General features: G+C 38.0%; 1 protein-coding gene and 1 pseudogene across 2 annotated transcripts in view; both read right to left on the reverse strand.

The window, feature by feature from the left end:
- Positions 1 to 16256, reverse strand: part of LOC309624925 (phosphorylase b kinase regulatory subunit beta pseudogene) — a 44841-nt pseudogene extending 28585 nt beyond the window's left edge. The window contains exons 1-2 of the transcript XR_014249682.1: positions 9524 to 16256; positions 160 to 9217 (exon numbers count right to left, since the gene is read on the reverse strand). The product of XR_014249682.1 is annotated as a phosphorylase b kinase regulatory subunit beta pseudogene (transcript). The remainder of the gene's footprint in view (positions 1 to 159; positions 9218 to 9523) is intronic.
- Positions 1 to 19506, reverse strand: part of RWDD3 (RWD domain containing 3) — a 94887-nt gene that overhangs the window by 28585 nt on the left and 46796 nt on the right. The gene's annotated exons all lie outside the window — the stretch shown is intronic.

The following is a 19506-nucleotide window of genomic DNA, read 5'->3' on the forward strand; positions in this document are numbered from 1 at the left end:
TGGGATTTGGAGAGAGAAGGCAAGAAACACATCCAAATACATAAAAAAAAAAGTCACAAATGTAAGCTCCAGTCCTATAAGGAGTTTCATGCATTTCCAAGAATTTAACATTTTGATTGCCAATAATTAAAAGCCTTATATAAGACTCTAGGAATTTACCTTTTATTGCCATGATTTCCAATGGTGTTTGAATGTCCTTTCCAGAGAAAGATAAATATTTCTTCAAGAACTGCCCTATCACCCCAGTAATCAAATATCTTAAAGGTGAATTGAGAAAAAAAAATGTTATGAAATTTGAGGTAACCTTTAATCTGAGTATAATAATATTAAATAAAGATATACATATCACCAAAAATAAATAAAAATTTTCCCAACATGACTTCTTATTATGGAAGACATAACTTTCATTTCCATTTGTTTAAAAAATATGCTGTTTAAGAAACATGCATCATAACTTAATCTTACTCCTATCCTTAGAATTTTTATGATGGTATGCTTTTTATTCCACATTTTCTATTAAGAGGAATGTTGGACAAGGAAAGAAGAGATTTATTCACTTGCTGTCCCCATCTGATTTGTATATTTCAGGGATATGCCCTTTCAATGGTCTATTTCTGGTTCCTTTATATAAAAAAGAAATTAAGTTTCTCTGACGGGAATACTTTAAAGAAGAAAATTCACTCCTCATCATCAAACTGAGAAGTTTTCTTAAAGTAAGTCTTCCACACGCAATAAGAGAAACAGCCTAAGTACTGCCTCCAATCAAAAGAAGAAAAATTACAAAATCAGCTCACTCGTGATTTCCTTAATATACTTAAAAGAGATAAAATCCCACTGATGCCTCTAAAAATAAAAATGAAGGAAAGGGCAACTTTATTGATTCCCTACAAACCAATGTACATGTAGCTTATTGATAACACTAAACCTTTAGTGATTTTTCAACTGAAAGTCTACCTCTGAATGAAGGTTTAAATCATCATATTAATATAGTAGGGGGAAATTATCATGGGACACACTGGAAATTAATTAAAAACCCTGCACTCAGTTTGTTTGTGAGAGAAGATAAATATCACTCATGGGAAAAGATGCCTGACAACCGCCATAGTTTTCAGATCCAAAATTAGACCCTGACAGCTATGTCTTTGTATGACTCTCCTTGGGGTATCATATGCAGAGATTTAGAATATGAAGATTTCTGAGAGAAGTATTTATTACTGACACTTCCGAAACATTCCATGTGTGGCATCAGCAAAGCATGCTCCACCTCAGACAGAAATGTCAGGTTTTCTTCCAAGATTTTTTTTTTTTTCCTATTCCTCTTCCCCCATTCCCATCCCTCCCTCCCCATCCACTACCACCCCCCTTCTCCTCCAAAATATGGGTTTTTTTTAGAAGTTCAACAGCAGCCCCTGGTGGAGCTCAGCAGTTGTTTCAGCCTGAGCATGGTTGTTAAAGAAACTCCATCCATTCTGTCAATAAAAAGAAAAGTATATCCATGTGTATATTACCACATCTGCATGCTGTTCCCACGGGTCAGAGATCAGAAAAGACCCTGAATGTACAAATGCTGTGTTTTATGATGGTAATTTAGGCCAATTTCAGTAGCTGGAGTTTTGAAAAATATATATATGTCACAAACAATAAACATCTGTCTCAAATGTCACATTCATTTTATGCAAGAAGACCAATAATTAACTGCTCGTGAATAATGCTTACCACAGAGTGCGTGCGTGAAACGAAGAGGCTCCACACACACAAGCCGGCGATCACCATTTTGTTTGGCTCCTGTTGTGACCGATTCAGCCTTGTCACTTAGCAAAATGAGCTATACAAAGTGACAATTGTATGCAAAGGAAGGAGTTCTCTTGGTAGGAGCTCATAAAGCCACTGTCTGGCCCCATCAAAATGCAAGCTGGACTTAACAAGAAAGCCCAGAAAATGCCCTTCAGAGAGACCATGATACTCCTTTTCCTGCTTAGTTGGCAGTCACAGATTATCACTTGGGGGCCAAGGGGAGCCAAGTGGCTCCTTGCATAGGCAGGGTAAGTCTTTGCTTCACAAAGGTGCCTGGTAGAGGGGCTCAAATCCGGCTCCCCTTCCTGTGGGGCCCTCTGCCTAGAACACAGTCACCTTTTCTTAGCGCAAAGGCATGGCTCTGTTGCTAAAGCCCTGTGCCTTTGGGGCTGCATCACTGCAGAGAGGTTGCTTTTTCCTAATTCACACAAAGATGCCTTAACGGCTCCAGGTGGCCCTGGTGCTAGGCAAGCAGAGGGAAAACAATATCCTGAAAAAGTTTGCATTCCTGGCTGAGATTCTCAAGTGTGCCAGTGCTGGGGGACCTGGTGAGCATTCATCCTTCATGAGGCTCATGTTAGGACAAAGGAACAATTGGAAATTAACTCAAAAGACCCAAAAGTTTACTTGAGTAAATTTAGCAAACATCTGTCACTTATGTATTTTGACTTTTCTTAAATGATGCAGTTTATTAAAAGGAAAAGCAAATACTATTATTAAAGCTTAAAATAGCTCTATGATAAATACTGGAATAGATAAATATGAATTTATATGAAAAAGTGGTTTTTAAATATTGAAAGTATTGTACTTCACAGTAGCCTGTCACTTGTCCCTGAGGTCACTTGGATCTCTTGGCTGATCTCAGGTGAAACTGAATGAGTAAGCTAATGTGTTAAGACCATAGATCATCCCATGTAGGTCACTTAATGACTACCTAATGGACTCCAAGCACTGTATTTGACACTGGGGAATAAGAGGTATAAGAAGAAATAATACTTGGTCTCCAATGAGTTACAATCTAGTGAAGGACATAGATCTACCTGGATAATTTTAATATATTGTGGTAGCAGCATGCAGAGTCCTAAAAGACACAGTGGGGCACTTAGCTGGCTTTCTATAGGAGTCACCCTTGCATGAAATCTTACCGAAATATTAGAAATTAGCTATAGAAAAGAGTGTTAGAGGACAATGTTGGAGGAGAACCACTGACCCAAGGGTGAAAGTGTAAAACTCCGAGGTGTATTCAAAGAACTACGGGCAGCTTAGTATTGCCAGAGCATAAAGTACAAGGTGGTGAATGACAGAGTAGAGGCTGGAGAGGAGGGTAAGGACAGCCATGGAGAGCCTTGTCTGCCCTCCTAAGGAGATTGGAATGGTCCTATAGGCCACGGGGAACAATGAAAAGACTTATTTAAGGACTGACATAGCTGGGGGAAGAATGAGACTGGTCAGGGATTTGTTGTGATTGTCCAAGAGAAAGAGGATAAGGACCTGAATCCTGGTGGTAGAAATGGAGTTGAAGAAGAAAGGGTCAGAAATAGTCAGAGGCACCAACAGAGAGCAATTAGTGACTTATTGGATATGGGCAGTGAGGGGGAGGCCTTGCATCACTCCCAGGGTTCAGATGTAGGAGACAACGTAGACTGAGGCCACCAAGTGAGTTACAGACACCGGGGCCAGGATAGGTTTGAGGGTCGAAGATGACACGCTAAAGAAGTACTTCTCAAAATATATCCTCTAATACCCTCCACTAGCCTCCAGACACTATTTGTAACACTGATTATTAACACCACCCACAAATGTCCCAGCTGGAGAGGACAGGTCGTTAAGCCCAATCGCTTTCAAACTGTGTGTGGTGGGGGTCTTGGTGGGATGGGGGGCAGAGCAGGCAGGCCTCCAGGCTGCCTTCCCTGATTCAACCCAAGAGGGTCTGCTTTTACCTACTGTGTATATTAGAATTCTTCAGAAGACGTAATTTGAAAAAAGAAAACCACAGGTTGAAAACCACAGACAACCTCTTCCTTTTACAGAGAGGAAAATGAAACCCATGGAGGTGAAATAACTTGTCTACAGACACACGTCTGTAGCAGAGGCTGAGCTAATCTATGACACTTGGTTCCAGTCCACATGTTCTCTACACTGCGGTTTCCTACACGAGTATTTGTCTACTTTTTGCTGTGCTTTACAGAGTTAGCATCACAAACCTTGTCCCCAGCACGCAGTTATCAGTTTCTTCAGTTTTATTCTGTCAGTAAATATTTATTGACCATCTTCCGCATGCCAAGACTTCTTTTACTGAGATCACCTGTGCAGTTTTATTTGGATCCCTAGTTATAGCTTTTGATTCTTTAGTAGAGTTCGAATGGTGTCCCCAATTGGTATTCAACTGTGACTGGATGTCTTATGACCCAAGAAGTAGATAGGTATACTAGGGTTTATTTTAGTCCCAAGTAAACAGTATTATCAGAGGCATGAGTTTCCTAATTTACCGGAGGTTATAGCTAATTTACATTTTTAATCCAATATTTAAAAATCCACTTTTTAAAATCCATGAAGCTCCTGAAGTACGGTAAGGTGCTAGTCATAATTTTTAAAGAATTAGTTTTCAGATGTACACTAATTTTTCCATACACATTCCAGTGCTCACTGGAAATAATGATGCAAAAAACTCACTGATATATGAAATAATTACAGGATAGATTGCTTTCAAAAAGTGAGAATTCAAGCCAATAAACTCAATAACCCCTCCTCCCTGTCATACTAACTCGGGACCAATAGGGTAATCCGTAAAATAAAGAAAAGAAAATCTTTGTTTTACCTAGAGGAATAAATAAATAGAGGCAAATGTTAGCTGAGGGGTTACAGCAGCCTACTGTTCCCTTTCTCAAAGATCATCCCATCTTAAAAATTTTGTCCCAGGCCTCCTAGAAGAGAGCAGTGGGCGGGCCCCTTTGTCAAGTGTGTGAGTACAAGTGGGGAACAGGAACCAGCTGTGGAACGCCCTCCCGCTCAAGGGCTGCCAGAGATGAGATGTACACAGGCCTTTCCAGAAACATTATGTAAGATCCTGGAGGCAGAAAGGAAACCATTGCTCTGTCTCTCCTGTTGGGGAATCTATTCTTCACTTTATTAAACTCCTTAAAATAAGGGAACAGGGAATCAGTCTTTCTGCAACTGCCCCTTTATACTTCACCACCTCACCCAAATCAATCTCTCATTTTCTTTCTCTACTCCTTCCATTTGCAGATAATTTTAAAATCGGAAACTCTGTATACACCAACATACACAAAACCCAGTTAGTGGAGGTGGGTTGCAAGCAAGAGAAAAGGGGAAAGAAAGGAGAAAATCCAAGATTATAGCTCAAAAAGATTTCAAGGCTCACCTGTTACAACCCCATTTCTTTCCAAGTGAAAAATCCAAGTCAAGTGACTTGTCTAAGATTATGCCACGTCACTGTTCCCATATAGTGGTATTACTGGGTATAGGACAAACAAAAAAGTTTTAAGGATCAAACAAAAGCCTAATTGGCTCTACAGGCACCTATTTATACCAGCCTCTTTCATGTTGTAAAGTATGCTAGTGGGTGTACACACTGAATCCAGACAGAGCAAACATTTGGTTATCGCTTATCCCCTTTGACCTCCCACTTCTCATTTGCACAAGTAAATTCAGAGTTAATGGTCTTCTGAGATAATCGTGTTTATTGTATTTTGGTCTAGTGTCCTAAAACGTCTCCCTTCATAGCAATTGCTTTCATTCACTCAACAAAAGTATTGGAAGCTCACTGTGCACCAGCCCTAGAGAGTACTAAGAAAGAGCATTCTTTTGCTCTCTTGCTTATCTGCTTACCACTTTGTCACTGTGCAGTCATGATGCAGGAACCATATTTCTTTCTCAAATCCAATAAATTCGCCTATCAGCTTTTTCATACAAAGAGGTTTAAATATCCCTTTAAGCCCATCCTCTCTGGTAAATTAACAATACTGGTTTAGTACCCCTCTATGTTCCTCTATGTTTGGGTGTTCTAGCTTCTTTCTGGGAATTCCTCTGACTGCCCTCTGGACTGGCCCTGTCTGAATGGCATGACATTGAGTTCCAAATTAATGGAATTCTACATAGCACACGAAGGCTCACTGGGAACATTTAACAAAATGAAGTGTCTTGATGAGCTCTTCAGATTCCTCAGAGTCCAATGACTGAAGATGTTCTGGAATGGAGAACTGAATGTGGCTTAGAAACACAAGGTAGATGCTAATATGACTATGAAAATTAGCATAGGCCCACATACCCAGGACTGAAAGAGATTAAGCTGGGCCTAAAATATAGCTGGTCACTTTATGAGAAAGCAAACTGTTGAATAAAAAATGGAAAATGTGAACGAGCTTTAAAAGGTAATATTTCCAGTGGTTAAGATATGGCTCATCTAAATAGTCAATAAGTAATAGCTGTTATTACTATTTCTCTTCTGAACATTTCAACTTACTGCTTATTAGTGTGATTAAAAATATTATACAATGCCTCTAATAAGTCTGTAAAAATTTGCTTTAATTACCATGTTAGATATAATTTTACTTTTAGAAATAATAATGAATTTTATGTTAAAAAAATTTTTTTAAATCTATTCTTGCCTCCCCTGCTTCTCAGACCTTATATTAAATTTAGTTAGGATAGGATCAAAAACCAAAGCAAACATCCTGTTAGCTAGTCGCATTCTACTGACACTAGGAAAGTCCTACTGTTATGAGACGTCAACTACAAGTCGATCAGCCTAAAGATTGCGTGAAACAATCCATCTTTTTCAAAATCATCAGAATGCTCTGGAATACCTGAGAAGTATTCCTCTAAGAAATATAAATCAGTAGATTTAATCACACATTCAATGAACATTAATTTTGCACAAAATATCATGCATGTTGCTCTGAGAGAAGTTAGGAAGTACCATGCGGGTCCCTGTCCTCATGGAGCTTGCTGTCATAAAGAGTTCACTTCTTTAGAAGGTTTTGATTACACACTTCTTCCAGACTATTCTGAATAAAGATGAGGAGAGCCAATTTTTTTTTTTTCTAAACTGTAAGAAACCTTTGGTTGAATCACTGTCTTGTACCGCAGCTTAAAGAATATATTTTCCTTCGTGCATTTTGATATTTGAGAATAATGAATTCAAAAATTATTGGGAAAAGTAGGTCTGTAATTGACCACCTAGGGAAACTATGCAAAATCCCTTCAAAATTCCCACCAGGAGCAGAAGAGAAGTGGATTCAGATACAGCACTCTGAAACCTTCCCAAGCTTTCTCCACTGGAATTCTAATTAGTAAGACCCCTTTAAGCAGTTTTAAAGTTGCTTAATTTAAATATAGGAAGTGTTTCCTTGGGCTCTATAATAACTTTGGCAGAGCTGATCCTATTTCCTGAGATTAAACAGAAGAAGATTCTTTCCTCAGGAAATTGAACCACACACAATAAGATCATTCATTAGAATGTTCATATAAATTCAAAATATGCCACAGGAAGAGTGTCTTCTTCATAAAAAGTAACACCCTAGAAATGCTAAGGAGAGCCATGACTGGTTTTTAGTCTTGAGTTTTGGCCTTTGTGTGTACAAGTTCTCCAGGAAGAATTACTGAGGTGATAACTCATTTTGACAATGAAATCAAGTGCAGGATAACTAAAAAAAATGAAATCCTTTTTCCTAAATAAAAAATATCTTTCAGTATTATTTGCTTCCTCAAAGTTTTGCTTCTATTCATGAAATAAAGCTGTACCTTCTGTAACCTAATTTACTCCACTTTGTACCACTTAAGACTTAGCAAAAGGAAAATCTCAGAAACTTTGTACCAAAACCTGCTACTCAAAAGTCCGACTGGTAAGGGGACTGGGGAGGCTATGCTTCTAAAACTTTTTTATTGTCCAAGAGCACAAAGGGGAACACTCTTCAGTTTCTTGCCACCCTTCTGTAAATTTACGTCACCTCACTAAATTTGAGAGCTAACTAGTGTTCTGACAGTGTTGTTGAGACTTGTGTGTCAGACTTAGAAATGTTATTGTGGAGGCTTACTTGGATGGTGAGATTTGAGAAGCCTATTTCCCTGCTAAACACATGTATTATAGAGTGATGGATAACAGAGATTCAAAGGATTGCAATGAGAGATCAAGGAGTTCACCTGTAACATCTATCGCATTGACAGCCGACTTTATTGAAGTTTCACCATATTAACTGCCTCTCTGGACTGGCTTAGCCGGCTAGGTGATTATCAATTTATCGCCAGTCAAAACACAGATTGCTTCAGGTACAGTGTCTGTGGCATAATCATGTACCTTGAATCCGATCAAACTGGAATGATCCTACTAGGACGATTCTTGTAAGAGTGAGGACGAAACATCAGTTAGGAACTTCTCTGATGAAATTGTGTCTAGTTTGTGGTTTGATAGAACATTTTTCCTAGATCCTAGATCAAGAATGCACCACTCCAAAAGGAAATGAAGTCAAAGCCTGAGAGGTAGAATGGGGAGAATATTAGAGGAATATTATATATATATATATCCCTCTTCCTGAGCTTTGCTGACTCTAACCACCCCTGAAGTCCACTCCAGAGAAGACAGTAAGTAAAAAACTGACCAGTTCCTGAAATAGACTTGCACCTTGAAACTTCACATAGCACTGTGGGAATTGACTGAATTACATGTAGGAAATGATCTGAGCTAACCATAGACCATCACTGAGATGCTAACATTACCTCTTTGACTCTGTTTTCAATATAGCAAGAGCTTTTAATTCTACCCTATTTCCTGATCCTATCCTCTAACAAGGTCTAATCTTCCTCCACATATTGAGTTCTACCAGTAGCCACTCCAATTAATATTTGTTAAATGCAGTAACAGAAGGAGATGATTTTGGCCTTAGGCAAAAATTAATACCTACACTAGCAAACACTTAATGGACACTTTCTATGTGTTGGGTACTAGTTTAAGTACTTTTTATATATTAACTCATTTAATCTTCTTAACTATGCCATGAGGAAAGTATTATTATTTTCCCTGGGCTATCAATGAGAAAATTGATGAACAGAAATATTATAAAACTTGCCCAAGATTATCCAGCCTGCAAGTTGAACCCAGGCAGATGACTCTAGAACCTTAAAAATTCTGAAACCCAGACTTTTCAGTCATATACTGATTGGACTGAGTTGTTCTGTTCCTATTCTAGCTGCCTACCATTTTATAAAATGTATTTTTCTCTAGAGAAAAATAGCATCATCCAGAGTCTCTACAATTTTGCATGCAAAATGTCTGGCATTCAATAAAAAAATTACCAGATATACCAAGAAATCAGATCAAAAAAAAGAAAGAAAGAAAGTAAAAATAGGCCATAGATGATCCAGAAACATGGATTAAAATGTTTTTTAAAAATAGATGAGGGCTTCCCTGGTGGCGCAGTGGTTGAGAATCTGCCTGCTAATGCAGGGGACACAGGTTCGAGCCCTGGTCTGGGAAGATCCCACATGCCGCGGAGCAACTAGGCCCGTGAGCCACAACTACTGAGCCTGCGTGTCTGGAGCCTGTGCTCCGCAACAAGAGAGGCTACGATAGTGAGAGGCTCGCGCACCGCGATGAAGAGTGGCCCCCACTTGCCGCAGCTAGAGGAAGCCCTCGCACAGAAACGAAGACCCAACACAGCCAAATAAATAAATAAATAAATAATAATTAAAAAAAAAATAGATGAAAAGATACCCTTACCAGAGAAACAGAATCCATAAGAAGAGAATCAAGTGGAAATTCTAAAACTGAAAAATACAGTAATTAAAACTAAGAGCTCAACAGATGAGCTTACTAGCAGATTAAACACAAATAAGAACAGAATTAGTACTGTAAGATACTAAATACTAGTATTCTCTGTCGGCAGAGAATATTCAGACCAAAGGACCAAAAAAAAAAAAATGGAAATATAGAAAAAAGTGAGAGACACATGGGAGATGGCAAAGTTCTAAGTGTAACTGGAGCTCCAGAAGTACAGAAATAGATTAGAGGAGAAATGGAGGCAAAAGCATTGTTCGAATAGGTAATGTCTGAGAAATTTGCAAAACAGATGAACAATATCAAATCCCAAGAAGGATACAGACATTACTAGTCTCATCATAGTAAAACTGCCAAATGACAAAGACAAAGAATAAGCCATAAGAACAGCCAGACAAAAAAGCATAGTACCTTCAAAGAAACTACAACAATGATAACTAAGTTCTCAACAGAAACCATAGAAGCCAGAAGAAAACAGAATGATATCTTGAAGTGCTGGAAGAAATTACTGATGACTGAGAAGTCTATACACAGTGAAAATATCCTTCAAACATAAAGGCATCAAAAGAAGTTTGTTGTCAGCAGATCCATATTAAAAGAAATGCTGAAGGAGTTTAGACAAGAGGAAAATGATCCCAGATGGAAAGACAGAAATTCAGGAAAGAATGAAGAGCAACAGGAGTTAAATATATAAATGACAATAATAACATGTGGTGAAGTTTACATACATATAAAATTAAAATAAATGTATGACAGCAGTAAATCGAACAGCAGAAAGGGATAAATGGATTTAATGTGTTCTTAAATCCTAGCATTGTCTGGGAAGTGGTAAAACTATTAATTTACATTAGACTTTATTAGGTTAAGGTTGTTGTTATATCCAGTAAATATAATTCCAAATATATCAGTAATTATATTAAATGTACATGGACTAAATACTTCGACTGAAAGACAAAGTTTGTCCAACTAGATGAAAAAATAAAAATTTAATTATATGTTGCCTAAATAAGGACATCTTAAATATAAGGATACAGAAAGGTTGACAGTAAAAGAATGGAGATATATCATGTAAATACCATGATTAAACATAAAAAAGGACATTTAAAACTGATGCTTAAAAGTTAATCTACTAGATATGGAAATGAAAACTGGTAAAACTAAACAATAATTTAGGGATGCTTACATTAATGAAAAAGTTTTTAAAAGCAAGGGCGAGTAACAAAAAATTCAGGATAGAAGTATGAGAGTGGACTAGGTAGCAACACAAATGAGGAGATTAAGGGGCTTCTGTATCTTTAAGTTGTTCTTTTTTTTATTATTATTGTTGAAGCTGAGTAATAGTATGGGCTTTATTATACTATTTTCTATACTTTTGTAGATGTTTGAAATTAAAAATAATTTTTTAAAAATAATTCAATTACAAAATAAATGACACAAGGAAAGATATATTGTTAAAACATGGCAACATGGACAAAAACAAAGCTTTAAAATATATAAAGCAAAATGGATAAAAATGCAAGGAGAAATTGACAAATTCATAATCAGGAGAACATTTTACAATTTATCAGCAATCGAAGGTCAAGTAGGACAGAAATAGTAAAGATATTGATGATCTAATTATACAATTAGCAAGCTAAACACTTATTCACACTCACACACATTCACATGTATTTGCACCTGACAGGCTACATATTCTTTTCAAACACTTGAACATCCCCCAAATTGGTCACATATTAGGTTACTCTATATGCTCAATTATTGTTTTTTGTTGACTTTTTTACAATTAGAACATATTTACGTGACACCTGTATTCAATACAATCAAAAATATGTTTAAAAAAATGAAAAGAAGCATTTATATTTTACTCAGTTGTGGCAGGCCTTTTAAACATATTATCTTGTTTCACCTCACACAAAACAATGAGGCTGGTATGAAAGCAGGAGGGAGGTTCAGCCACTGGCCTCAGGCCACTGAGATGATGAGTGGCGGTCAGGACTTGCACTCAGTTCTGCTGGATGCTAGAGCCTGGTCATGTGCCTTACTGCACTGCCTCACACAATGCCAATTCGTATTTTCAGCATGCCACGGAATAACTCCGGGTTATCGGAGATGATCCAGCCAATATGAATGACCGGTTCTTGCTGAATGACCGCCTCCCTCTCATCATGGGTATTACACTTGTAATAGATGATGTTCTTAATCACTCTTGGAGACAAAGGATTAGAGATAACCTCTTCTTCATGTCCAAAGGCACCCAGAGTTACCTGTTGGCCCTGCACTAAAGCATTAGTAATGGATGGGGCCAGGCTGTCCACTAGTTTACTTAAAAGGCTTGCTGTATGGCGCACCACCGACCGACATTTTTTGCTGCCAGCTCTTCTGTAGACTCTCTCAATGTGATCAGAAACAATACCTTCCTTTGTGATAAAGTTGGGTCCTTCTCTTTTGAGCAGTATACCCAGCAGGATGGCTTGGCTAGCCAGACAACTACAGTCATTCAGTTTTTGAAGAATTTCATGGGTGGGTTTGTTTTTCCATTTAGTAGTGGTAACATCTGGCTGCTGTTCTTGTTCAGGAGCATTGGAGGAGCTGCTTTGTCGTTTGACTTTTGAATGTTTGGGAACTTCTAGTTCCTCAAAACTCTTAAATTCTGGAAGCTCTTCTGTGTCATTGATTCGTAAGAAGTCAAGTTGTTCTACCACAGCTCCAGATATTAGTGTCTGTAGACGATCAACGTGAACTTTGACTCCTCCGACCACTCCTTTCTTAAAAGCTGCCAGCATATCTAATACGGGATTGAATTGGCTACCTCTTATACTGTCTTCCTGGATGAGAATAAGGAAAAGTGCATGTCCATGCATTTTCCAGTATTGTTTAATAAACTGTACTGCATTCTTTATGTCATCTATCAGCAGTAAAACATCTTGAGACATTTAGAAATCACTTAGGTCAAAGATGATAGGGTAACAAACCACAGTCTTTCTTAGAATGCAATAAATCTTTGATGTATGGAGGCAGCCAATGGGCCTATCTAGCCTTCCACAGAGTCCTAATTTTTCATTGATCCCAAGATGGAAATAAGCTTTCACAAGCTCCTGCTGGGCCCAGATCTGAATGGGTTCTACCTGTTGAGGAGTTAGAGTCTGAATACCATATGTGTTGAAGAAAATTTGAAGGCATTGGCTTTCTGCTATAAGCGTTATATAAACAACCAAATCATTTTCCAGTGGGCCCTGATTGGAAAACCTTATGCTCACATTACATTGATTCTGTAGTGGGACATAACACTGAACAGGATCAATGTCTTTAGGACTAATTAATTCATCAGCCAGGAGTTTTGCAATGACATAAAGGGCTTGTCCCCAAAGTAATAGTTTTCCATCACAGCCATAGTTGCTAGGAAATCACTTCTAACTACCAGGGTTTCTTTTTTCATATTCTACAAAATCAGCTGGAACATAGTAGTACTTTGGTATGACAGGATAACCTTCTGTGGTCTGATGAATACTGGAGTCAGAAGATCCTGATATTCTTTTACTTGCTTGGGATTGCCTCTAAAAACACCATCAATCATCATGCAAAGGAAAAATATGGGAAATTCACATTCAATGCCATCAAACAGCTTAATTTCAGCTGGTCTACAGTAGCATCTATTAGGATCTTCCAAAGATGTTCTATACCCATCTCTCAAGAAACGCTTAAATCCATATTTTCCTTTTAATTTTCTAACCACTTTATCGAGTGTCTGGCTAAACAGAACTTCATCATCCAAGGCAAATATAGGATAACTGATGCAGGGGAGCAGGGCAACATCTGTGTTATGAGATCTTGATTCTCTGGGTAACGGTGAGCACAAAGTTTGCTAGTTGCGATTGTGGGCATCGAGATCCACAAATATAACCGACCAAGAACAGCCCTGGTTGCCAAAGAGGTTGAATCCATTAATTGCTTCTACAGCTGCTTTTGCTAAGCCAACAGAGCTCGAATGCAACTCTGTGCTGCCATTATTATATTTGCTTCCTCTTTCCCAGACACCAAAGTCAGGCACACAGTAAACTCTTTCCACACAAAATACAAGGTTCTGAATAAAAGAGACCTCATCAGTGTTATAGATAATCTGGAGTCCTGAGGAAATCATTTCCACAAGGTAAAGGAGATAGAGTGACACTGCATTTAGCTGAAGATGACCATAATCCTCATAGGAGAGAATCTCATCCCTGTATGTACATTGAAAACAGAGTGAAGACATGTTGTCGGGCATGGATCCTGCTTAAACTGCTGGACCTTATAGGCCTGACGCATATAGCAGTAGACAATTCCCCTCATACATTTTATAGCTGAGTGCTTCAGCTCATGGGTCCTTCCCTTGTCATCATCAATGCACCTGTATACAAGGGCCAAAGCCCAGGGCACAGCAGTGCAGTATAGACTGTCATGGATCTTGGCCTTCTGATCATCACCACATGTTTTTGTGCGAAAGAGACCTGCGGTTAGACTTCGATACAGCAGCAGTGTTGACTTGACAATTCTATAATAGTGATCCAATTTATCCCACAGTTTCATTATCAGGTCTTGGAAGATTAATGCTTTTAAGAGGTTCATAAACTGAGCCACACCTTAAGAAAGCTGGTGGAGAAGAGACAACTGTATCAGGTGAGCTGGCCATTTCAAACTGTTGACTCTAATCATAAGCATCGCAGGCTAAACTATAGCAATTTGTCCGGGCTCTTCACTCCAAGCCCTTCCAGCTCACTTTGGCCATGCAACCTGCCATTGCACTCGGGCCAATGCCTTGGCCTCCCCGGGGCCGCCTGTCAGCTCCTCCCGGCCGGCTGCTATTATTCTTTAAACTGTACACATATGTGATACATTATCTCTCTTTTGCGTATATGCTTTATTTTATAATAAAATCACTTTTTAAATAGTAAAAAAAACAAGCCTCTTAGGTAGCCTCATCCACCAGAGGGCAGACAGCAGAAGCAAGAAGAACTACAATCATCCAGCCTGTGGAACAAAAACCACATTCACAGAAAGATAGACAAGATGAAAAGGTAGAGGGCTATGTAGCAGATAAAGGAACGAGATAAAACCCAAGAAAAACAACTAAATGAAGTGGACATAGGCAAACTTCCAGAAAAAGAATTCAGAATAATGATAGTGAAGATGATACAGGCCCTTGGAAAAAGAATGGAGGCAAAGATCGAGAAGATGCAAGAAACATTTAACAAAGACCTAGAAGAATTAAAGAACAAACAAACATAGATGAACAATAAAATAACTGAAATGAAAACTACACTAGAAGGAATAAATAGCAGAATAACTGAGGCAGAAGAATGGATAAGTGACCTGGAAGACAGAATGGTGGAATTCACTGCTGCGGAACAGACTAAAGAAAAAAGAATGAAAAGAAATGAAGACAGCCTAAGAGACCTCTGGGACAACATTAAACGCAACAACATTCTCATTATAGGGGTCCAGAAGGAGAAGAGAGAGAGAAAGGACCCGAGAAAATATTTGAACAGACTATAGTAGAAAACTTCCCTAACATGGGAAAGGAAATAGCCACCCAAGTCCAGGAAGCACAGTGAATCCCACACAGGATAAACCCAAGGAGAAACACACCGAGACACATAGTAATCAAATTGGCAACAATTAAAGACAAAGAAAAGTTATTGAAAGCAGCAAGGGAAAAACAACAAATAACATACAAGGGAACTCCCATAAGGTTAACAGCTGATTTCTCAGCAGAAACTCTACAAGCCAGAAGGGAGTGGCATGATATACGTAAAGTGATGAAAGGTAAGAACCTACAAACAAGATTACTCTACCCAGCAAGGATCTCGTTCAGATTCAATGGAGAAATGAAAAGCTTTACAGACAAGCAAAAGCTAAGAGAATTCAGCACCACCAAACCAGCTCTACAGCAAATGCTAAAGGAACTTCGCTGAGTGGGAAACACAAAAGAAGAAAAGGACCTACAAAAACAAACCCAAAACAATTAAGAAAATGGTCATAGGAACATACATATCGATAATTACCTTAAACAGGAATGGATTAAATGCTCCAACCAAAAGACACAGGCTTGCTGAATGGATACAAAAACAAGACCAATATATACGCTGTCTACAAAAGACCAACTTCAGACCTAGGGACACATACAGACTGAAAGTGAGGGGTTGGAAAAACATATTCCATGCAAATGGAAATCAAAAGAAAGCTGGAGTAGCAATACTCATATCAGATAAAATAGACATTAAAATAAAGAATGCTACAAGAGACAAGGAAGGACACTACATAATGACCAAGGGATCAATCCAAGAAGAAGATATAACAATTATAAATATATATGCACCCAACATAGGAGCATCTCAATACATAAGGCAACTGCTAACAGCTATAAAAGAGGAAATCGACAGTAACACAATAACAGTGGGGGACTTTAACACCTCACTTACAGCAATGGACAGATCATCCAAAATGAAAATAAAGAAAGAAACAGAAGCTTTAAATGACACAATAGACCAGAGATTTAACTGATATTTATAGGACATTCCATCCAAAAACAGCAGATTACACTTTTGTCTCAAGTGCGCACGGAACATTCTCCAGGATAGATCACATCTTGGGTCACAAATCGAGCCTCAGTAAATTTAAGAAAATTGAAATCGTATCAAGCATCTTTTCTGACCATGACGCTATGAGATTACAAATGAATTACAGGGAAAAAAACGTAAAAAACACAAACACATGGAGGCTAAACAATACGTTACTAAATAACCAAGAGATCACTGAAGAAATCAAAGAGGAAATCAAAAAATACCTAGAGACAAATGACAATGAAAACACGACGATCCAAAACCTATGGGATGCAGCAAAAGCAGTTCTAAGAGGGAAGTTTATAGCTATACAAGCCTACCTCAAGAAACAAGAAAAATCTCAAATAAACAATCTAACCTTACACCTAAAGGAACTAGAGAAAGAAGAACAAACAAAACTCAAAGTTAGCAGAAGGAAAGAAATCATAAAGATCAGAGCAGAAATAAATGAAATAGGAACAAAGAAAACAATAGCAAAGATCAATAAAACTAAAAGCTGGTTCTCTGAGAAGATAAACATAATTGATAAACCATTAGCCAGACTCATCAAGAAAAAGAGGGAGAGGACTCAAATCAATAAAATTAGAAATGAAAAAGGAGAAGTTACAACAGACACCACAGAAATACAAAGCATTCTAAGAGACTACTACAAGCAACTCTATGCCAACAAAATGGACAACCTGGAAGAAATGGACTAATTCTTAGAACGGTATAACCTTCCAAGACTGAACCAGGAAGAAATAGAAAATATGAACAGACCAATCACAAGTAATGAAATTGAAACCTGTGATTAAAAATCTTCCAACAAACAAAAGTCCAGGACCAGATGGCTTCACAGGTGAATTCTATCAAACATTTAGAGAAGAGCTAACCCCCATCCTTCTCAAACTCTTCCAAAAAATTGCAGAGGAAGGAACACTCCCAAGCTCATTCTATGAGGCCACCATCACCCTGATACCAAAACCAGACAAAGATACTACAAAAAAAGAAAATTACAGACCAATATCACTGATGAATATAGATGCAAAAATCCTCAACAAAATACTAGCAAACAGAATCCAACAACACATTAAAAGGATCATACACCATGATCAAGTGAGATTTATCCCAGAGATGCAAGGATTCTTCAATATACGCAAATCAATCAATGTGATACACCATATTAACAAATTGAAGAATAAAAACCATATGATCATCTCAATAGATGCAGAAAAAGCTTTTGACAAAATTCAACACCCATTTATGATAAAAACTCTCCAGAAAGTGGGCATAGGGGAACCTACCTCAACATAATAAAGGCCATGTACAACAAACCCACAGCAAACATTATTCTCAATGGTGAAAAACTGAAAGCATTTCCTCTAAGATCAGGAACAAGACAAGGATGTCCACTCTCACCACTATTATTCAACATAGTTTTGGAAGTCCTAGCCACAGCAATCAGAGAAGAAAAAGAAATAAAAGGACTCCAAATTGGAAAAGAAGAAGTAAAAGTGTCACTGTTTGCAGATGACATGATACTATACATAGAGAATCCTAAAGATGCCACCAGAAAACTACTAGAGCTAATCAATGAGTTTGGTAAAGTTGCAGGATACAAAATTAAAGCACAGAAATCTCTTGCATTCCTATACAGTAATGATGAAAAATCTGAAAGAGAAATTAAGGACACACTCCCATTTACCACTGCAACAAAAAGAATAAAATACCTAGGAATAAACCTACCTAGGGAGACAAAAGACCTGTATGCAGAAAACGATAAGACACTGATGAAAGAAATTAAAGATGATACCAACAGATGGAGAGATATACCATGTTCTTGGATTGGAAGAATCAATATTGTGAAAACGACTATACTACCCAAAGCAATCTACAGATTCAACGCAATCCCTATCAAATTACCAATGGCATTTTTTACAGAACTAGAACAAAGCATCTTAAAATTTGTATGGAGACACAAAAGACCCCGAATAGCCAAAGCAGTCTTGTGGGAAAAAAACGGAGCTGAAGGAATCAGACTCCCTGACTTCAGACTATACTACAAAGCTACAGTAATCAAGACAATATGGCACTGGCACAAAAACAGAAACATAGATCAACGGAACAAGATAGAAAGTCCAGAGATAAACCCACGCACCTATGGTCAACTAACCTATGACAAAGGAGGCAAGGATATACAATGGAGAAAAGACAGTCTCTTCAATAAGTGGTGCTGGGAAAACTGGACAGCTACATGTAAAAGAATGAAATTAGAACACTCCCTATCACCATATACAAAAATAAACTCAAAATGGATTAGAGACCTAAATGTAGGACCAGACACTATAAAACTGTTAGAGGAAAACATAGGAAGAACACTCTTTGACATAAATCACAGAAAGATCTTTTTTGATCCACCTCCTAGAGTAATGGAAATAAAAACAAAAATAAACAAATGGGAACAAATGAAACTTCAAAGCTTTTGCACAGCAAAGGAAACCATAAACAAGATGAAAAGACAACCCTCAGAATGGGAGAAAATATTTGCAAATGAATCAATGGACAAAGGATTAATCTCCAAAATATATAAACAGCTCATGCAGCTCAATATGAAAAAAACAAACAACCCAATCTAAAAATGGGCAGAAGACCTAAATAGACATTTCTAGAAAGAAGACATACAGATGGCCCAGAAGCACATGAAAAGCTGCTCAACATCACTAATTATTAGAGAAATGCAAATCAAAACTACAATGAGGTATCACCTCACACCAGTTAGAATGGGCATCATCAGAAAATCTACAAACAACAAATGCTGGAGAGGGTGTGGAGAAAAGGGGACCCTCTTGCACTGTTGGTGGGAATGTAAATTGATACAGCCACTATGGAGAACAGTATGGAGGTTCCTTAAAGAACTAAAAATAGAATTACCATATGACCCAGCAACCCCACTACTGGGCATATACCCAGAGAAAACCATAATTCAAAAAGACACATGCACCCCAATGTTCATTGCAGCACTATTTACAATAGCCAGGTCATGGAAGCAACCTAAATGCCCATTGACAGACGAATGGATAAAGAAGATGTGGTACATATATACAATGGAATATTACTCAGCCATAAAAAGGAACGAAATTGGGTCATTTGTTGAGACATGGATGCATCTAGAGACTGTCATACAGAGTGAAGTAAGTCAGAAAGAGAAAAACAAATATCGTATATTAACGCATGTATGTGGAATCTAGAAAAATGGTACAGATGAACCGGTTTGCAGGGCAGAAGTTGAGACACAGATGTAGAGAACAAACGTATGGACACCAAGGGGGGAAAGCGGCAGGGGGT

The sequence above is a fragment of the Balaenoptera borealis genome (genome assembly GCF_965194805.1).
Source record: "Balaenoptera borealis genome assembly, chromosome: 1".
Lineage (NCBI taxonomy): Eukaryota > Metazoa > Chordata > Mammalia > Artiodactyla > Balaenopteridae > Balaenoptera > Balaenoptera borealis.